The sequence below is a fragment of the Siphateles boraxobius genome, unplaced genomic scaffold (assembly GCF_051911475.1).
Source record: "Siphateles boraxobius isolate OS27281-9 unplaced genomic scaffold, OSU_SipBor_1 36, whole genome shotgun sequence".
Taxonomy (NCBI): domain Eukaryota; kingdom Metazoa; phylum Chordata; class Actinopteri; order Cypriniformes; family Leuciscidae; genus Siphateles; species Siphateles boraxobius.
In genome coordinates this window covers 1,020,001-1,027,500 of record NW_027508986.1, presented here as the reverse complement: position 1 = coordinate 1,027,500, position 7,500 = coordinate 1,020,001, and positions in this window count along the sequence as shown.

Below are 7,500 nucleotides of genomic sequence, written 5' to 3'. Positions count from 1 at the left end.
CTGAAGGCTCGACCCAAATCGATTACATCCATAGGTGGCGCTACAAATTCCAAACACATCTCTCTGTATTCTCTAGTGCGAATATCCCAAAAACATCTCCATTATTTCAGGTCGTTTCTCTCAGGAATATGACTCTTTTATTCATGCATTTCCATTGTTCTAGATCTTGTCAGTTGATCTGCTTTACACCCTAATAAATCACATGCTTGGTGTGGAACCAATATTTTCACCGTCCTCATCCATGAATCACTGCGTCTCGTTTTCCACTGCATGTCCTGATGGAAACAGATAAAGTGTGTTTCTCATTAGTCCAGTGCCCAAAGTGCAAACACACACACACACACACACACGGTTGACCAGCAGGGCCGGGCTGATTGAGTTACAGAAGTTTTTCTCGGTATGAGAGTGAAACTCAGGGGAGCTGTGTAAAACAGCGTGAGCTGTGAGGATGACAGACAAACACACACACACACACACACACACACACAGATTCTGAAAGTGTTGTGAGGATGTTTGCCAGATCTGATCACTATAGTGCTCGTTTCTTGGCTTCACTGCTGTCTTTCTCTGCTTCAGCATTTATGTGATACACACACACACACACACACACACACACTGACAGCGTCTGGAAGTCATCACTACAGCAGCTGTGTGCTTCGCTCAGGCTCTGTTCCAAAACTCAGTCAGACGCCTACATAGACTGCACTTAAAGGCATCAAGGTGCACTTCTGATGCAAATATACATAAACACACTACCAGTCAGAAGTTCAGAATAATTAAGTAGGGGTGTAACGATATTCAACAATTCGATACATATCTCGATACTGAACTCAGTCACAATATGATATTAGTTTAGTTTATTTGTATAGCACATTTAAAAACAACATGAGTTGGCCAAAGTGCTTTCCATTAAAACAATATTCCAACAGAATAAATAGCCAAAATACAAAAAAACATTAAACACGACAACACCAAACCAAATACACAAGATAAATAAGTAAAACAAAATACACTCTAGCCTGGGCAAGCAAATGCGCCTCAACCGTAATTTAAAAACACTCAATTTAGTTCAACATCTAATATCCGAAGGCAGGTTATTCCAGAAACTGAAAATGCACGATCCCCTCTGTACTTCAGAAGAGATTTAGGCATCTTTAATAGTGATGTTTGAGATGACCTCAATAGCCTTGTCGTCTGATAGACCTGAAGAAGATCTGAGGAGCCTAAAAACAAACAGTAAAACCTTAAACTGGATCCTGAAATGAACTGGGAGCCACTGCAGTGAAGCTCGTACTGGGGAAACACTAACTTGCTTCTTGGTCCCAGTCAATGGCCTCAAGATTCAACAGAACACAAGGAAGCCCCAGATACAATGAATTACAATAATCCAACCTTGAATATATGAACACCTGTATAACCTGCTTCATTCATTAAAAGACAAAAAGGGTTTAATTTTGTGCCAATGCGCCATCCTTCACCACCGAATTTACTTACTTATCAAATTAAACTCTGAATCAAAGATAACTCAAATTATTATTACACTTTCGACAAATAACGACGAGTGGTAACATGTACAAAGAAAATATTATTGCGATACTCAGAGACATAGGTTAACAAAAAATGTACTGTTGAATAAAATGCTAAGTTTGATATTACATTGTGTGTGTAAATTAATATTCTTGGACTTGGTGCTGGAAACCCAATACAGGACAATAGAGACACCAGAATAAACATATTCATGATTCTAAAGCTGAAAAAAAATACAGAATTATTTTCGAAGAATATGCTTGCTGTCGGTTTGTTGCAGGATACCGAAGACGAGGACACGGGCCCTGCAGTATAGTTGCTTTAATAACAAACTAAACTTAACAGAAACAAATGAAAACTCCAGGAACTCAGATCACACAACCATACAAAGACGACGATCAACAAACACTGAGGGAAAACACAGGGCTTAAATGAACAGGGCCTAATGGGAAGATTAACTGAACACAGGTGAAGGGAATAGCTAATTAGACAGAGCGGGAAAACTAACAGGACTGAACCAAAATCACAAAGACAGGGGTAAACCAGATCACAAAACAGAACTAAACACACTGAAACGTGACAGTACCCCCTCCCCGAAGGCGCTTCCTCGCACCGTATAACATCCAAAGGGGTGAGAGGGTGGGCATCCTGTACTCCAGGACGGTCCAGGCGGAGCAGGCTGGTCAGGGGACCAGGGCGGAGCAGGCTGTGGGTGTAGCAATGTCGGAGCTGTGGGAACCTCGGGCGTCCAGGGCGGAGCTGTGGGACCCTCGGGCGTCCAGGGCGGAGCTGTGGGACCCACGGGCGTCCAGGGCGGAGCTGATGGACCCTCGGGCGTCCAGGGCGGAGCTGTGGGACCCTCGGGCGTCCAGGGCGGAGCTGTGGGACCCTCGGGCGTCCAGGGCGGAGCTGTGGGACCCTCGGGCGTCCAGGGCGGAGCTGTGGGACCCTCGGGCGTCCAGGGCGGAGCTGTGGGACCCTTCGGGCGGCCATGGTGGTGATCTTTTTTCAGGCCTCCATGGGTCTTTGGCCGACCACGGCGCAGGCGTATAGCTCCCCCCCAAAATTTTCTTGGGGAGAAGGACAGGCTCAGGATCGGGGACAGACACCGGCTCAGGAACAGGATCAGCGGATCAGCGGGCTCTGGCGCAGGATCAGAGGGCTTTGTGCTGGGCAAGAACAGCGGTGAAGAGGGCTTTGAGCTGGGCGGGACCAGCGGCGAAGGAAACTCTGGGCTGGACTCGACCAGCGGCGAAGGAAACTCTGGGCTGGACTCGACCAGCGGCGAAGGAAACTCTGGGCTGGACTCGACCAGCGGCGAAGGAAACTCTGGGCTGGACTCGACCAGCGGCGAAGGAAACTCTGGGCTGGACTCGACCAGCGGCGAAGGAAACTCTAGAAAGCGGCGAAGGAAACTCTGGGCTGGACTCGACCAGCGGCGAAGGAAACTCTGGGCTGGACTCGACCAGCGGCGAAGGAAACTCTGGGCTGGACTCGACCAGCGGCAAAGGAAACTCTGGGCTGGACTCGACCAGCGGCAAAGGAAACTCTGGGCTGGACTCGACCAGCGGCAAAGGAAACTCTGGGCTGGACTCGACCAGCGGCGAAGGAAACTCTGGGCTGGACTCGACCAGCGGCGAAGGAAACTCTGGGCTGGACTCGACCAGCGGCGAAGAAAACTCTAGAAAGCGGCGAAGGAAACTCTGGGCTGGACTCGACCAGCGGCGAAGGAAACTCTGGGCTGGACTCGTCCAGCGGCAAAGGAAACTCTGGGCTGGACTCGACCAGCGGCAAAGGAAACTCTGGGCTGGACTCGACCAGCGGCAAAGGAAACTCTGGGCTGGACTCGACCAGCGGCAAAGGAAACTCTGGGCTGGACTCAAACAGCGGCGAAGAAAACTCTGGGCTGGACTCGAACAGCGGCGAAGGAAACTCTGGGCTGGACTCGAACAGTGGCGAAGGAAACTCTGGGCTGGACTCGACCAGCGGCGAAGGAAACTCTGGGCTGGACTCGACCAGCGGCGAAGGAAACTCTGGGCTGGACTCGACCAGCGGCGAAGGAAACTCTGGGCTGGACTCGACCAGCGGCGAAGGAAACTCTGGGCTGGACTCGACCAGCGGCGAAGGAAACTCAAGGCTAGACTCGACCAGCGGCGAAGGAAACTCAAGGCTAGACTCGACCAGCGGCGAAGGAAACTCAAGGCTAGACTCGACCAGCGGCGAAGGAAACTCAAGGCTAGACTCGACCAGCGGCGAAGGAAACTCTGGGATGGACTCATGGACCGCAGTAGATGCGCGTGCCGCCCACACACACAGAACAGCCACATTCAGTACCGTGTCCTCATGAGCAGATCCAAGTGCAGCGTACTCAGTCTCCGGTGGGCAGGCGATTGGCTCCGGTTCTGGCGAACAGGTGACAGGCTCTGGCCCTTGCTCGAAGACTGGTCTCATGGACCGCAGTTGATGCGCGTGCCGCCCACACACATAGAACAGCCACATTCAGTACCGTGTCCTCATGAGCAGATCCAAGTGCAGCGTACTCAGTCTCCGGTGGGCAGGCGATTGGCTCCGGTTCTGGCGAACAACTGACAGGCTCTGGCTCTTGCTCGAAGACTGGTCTCATGGACCGCAGTTGATGCGCGTGCCGCCCACACACACAGAACAGCCACATTCAGTACCGTGTCCTCATGAGCAGATCCAAGTGCAGCGTACTCAGTCTCCGGTGGGCAGGCGATTGGCTCCGGTTCTGGCGAACAACTGACAGGCTCTGGCTCTTGCTCGAAGACTGGTCTCATGGACCGCAGTTGATGCGCGTGCCGCCCACACACACAGAACAGCCACATTCAGTACCGTGTCCTCATGAGCAGATCCAAGTGCAGCGTACTCAGTCTCCGGTGGGCAGGCGATTGGCTCCGGTTCTGGCGAACAGGTGACAGGCTCTGGCTCTTGCTCGAAGACTGGCTCTGGCTCTTGCTCGAAGACTGGCTCTGGCTCTTGCTCGAAGACTGGCTCTGGCTCTTGCTCGAAGACTGGCTCTGGCTCTTGCTCGACAGGGCGGATGAGATGAGGATTAGGCTGGACGCAGAGATGTTGACGCTGAAAAAGTTGTCTAGACCCATATCGCTCATATCCTCCCCTGTGACCTCCACGGATCCCCCGGAAAATAGCATTGCGGGTTCCCACAAAGGCCTGCTGATCGAACTCCATGTTCGACTGGAGGCTTACACTGGAGGTTTTTTCTTTTAAAGGTTGATCGTTCTTTCAGGGTTGTTGCAGGATACCGAAGACGAGGACACGGGCACTGCAGTATAGTTGCTCTAATAACAAACTAAACTTAACAGAAACAAATGAAAACTCCGGGAACTCAGATCACACAACCATACAAAGACGACGATCAACAAACACTGAGGGAAAACACAGGGCTTAAATGAACAGGGCCTAATGGGAAGATTAACTGAACACGGTGAAGGGAATAGCTAATTAGACAGAGCGGGAAAACTAACAGGACTGAACCAAAATCACAAAGACAGGGGTAAACCAGATCACAAAACAGAACTAAACACACTGAAACGTGACACTTGCACTCTATCACAGACTAGATATATTAAAAATAATATCGGCCACTGGTAACATCAGACATCTGGCATTATCAGGACACACAAATATTCCCCCACTTCATTATTATACATTATTTTCAACATTATATATAGAAATTTAATGTAGTACTGACACTAAAACTATGAAAACTTGAATTTTTATTTTAGGTGAACTACACAATATATAAATTGTCACTATCCACGTTCCATATTGTTGTGTTTTTGAATTGCTCTGTTTTCTATGTGAATATATAGTAAAGTGTAATTTATTCCTGTGATCAAAAATGAATTTTCAGCATCATTACTCCAGTCTTCAGTGTCACATGATCCTTCAGAAACTCAATTTAACTCCATATTTTAAGTTACATGATATTCCACTCAATTATTTTAAGTTCATTTTTTTATATAATTTAAGTTGAAATAACTTTTACGGGTGATTACACTTAAAAATGTAAGGCAGCACATTTTTTGTGTTGTAGTAGGTGGAAATATTTTACAGTGAAAATACATTTAATATAATATATATATTTTATTATTTTTGTTTATTTGGTACGAGCATACATATTGTATTTTCAGACTGATTCTGAGAGTATAAGACATGTTAAGCTCTGTTAACAAATATTGATGTATTGTATATTACTTTCTCTCGTCTCTCTTGTTAAAAACATCAATAAAAAGAGTTAAACTAAAAGTATCATATAGCAGTAGTCCATTTGTTTTATGCATTATATATTATGTTTTCTAAAGTCGTGTGATGCTTGTGTGATTAACAGACATTATTATATATGCTTGTGTGAGGAACAGACACAAATTTAAGTCATTATTCTTCTCCTCCCGTTGCTCTAAAATAGCGTATGTTCAGATTCGTCTTTGTATACACACACATATATATATATATTGCTGTATTATATAAAATGTTCAACATATGTAATAATACTAAGTTAAATTTTATATAACATTTTATATTTCATACGGACTTATGATTTTCCCGGAGGAAAGAGTAAATGATGACAGTATTTCCTCCTTTGTTTCTGCGCTCAAAGTCTCTTTTTCCTCTGACTCTCACGTGTGTTTCCTACAGGTCGCCGGATTGGCAGAACAGAGAAAGAAAGTCTTGAATGAAGAGAAACAGAGGAGAACGAAAGCAAAACATCGTTGTACCCGTGAAATAAAACGCTTATTAATTGGTAATCTGAACATGCAGCTTTGGCTCAAACTCACATTACGGTTTAATCCACGTTCATATATTACACAGAGCCGATCGCTCAACACCTCACACACCACATCTAGAGTTACATACACACAAGTGCATGAGAGCTGCTCACACACACACACACACATACACACACACACAGCCCCCCCCCCCCCCCACACACACACCCACGCACTCATATTCATACACACACACACACACACACATGCACGCACTCATATTCATACTCACACACACACACACACACACACACACACACACACACACACACACACACACACACACACACACACACACACACACACACACACACACACACACACACACACACACACACTCACACACACACACACACACACAGTAAGTGGTTGTTTTGGCTGAACGGTCTCTTTAACTATGATGCAAAATGACAATTTATGTTTTGTGATGCAAATCTTGCTGTGGATTTTGAAAAGATGAGTTTTCCCAGTAAAGCATGATCTCAGTCGATGGAGTGCAGAAGTTTGCAGCTCGTGACTCGGCTCATCGTGAGACACTGTTGACATACGTGTCCGTCAAGAGCGCATTCTCTTCCTCACAGCCGGCTTTTGTCACAAACTCAATTGAGAGCGATTCCTCATTGTCCAACGCTTTAAGCCGGTCATCATGTGACCCGCTCGGCATGCTGGGAGACGAGCGCATGATTGGATGAAGAGCTTCATTGTTCGTCTGCACAACCCTTCGCATTCACACCGTCCGGAGCACATTTAATCATAAAAGTGAAAACATGAGATTATTGTGTTTTCAGGCTCGACTAGAACAGGTTTTCCTGCTTGAATGTTGATTATTTTCCTCATATTCTCCATTGTTGCGGCTCCTCTCTTCCCAGTCTGTCAGTAACGCTCTGTTTACTTCCTGTCTCTATGAAGCCCCTCCTTCTGAAAAGCACACTGTGCTCTGATTGGTCGGCTGGATCAGTGTGTTGTGATTGGTCGAGCGCTTCGAGTGTGTTTGGGAAATGTCCCGCCCCTTCCCATAACCGCCAGTTTAACTACTAACTAACTCAACCAGGCTCCGCCCCTTTATTCTGCGTATGAATTATTATAATAAAGAATATTGTGACGTGTTCGTTCCCGGAAGAAACTCAAGATACAATGGAGGCGTTTCAGGAGTTCAGAAACACTG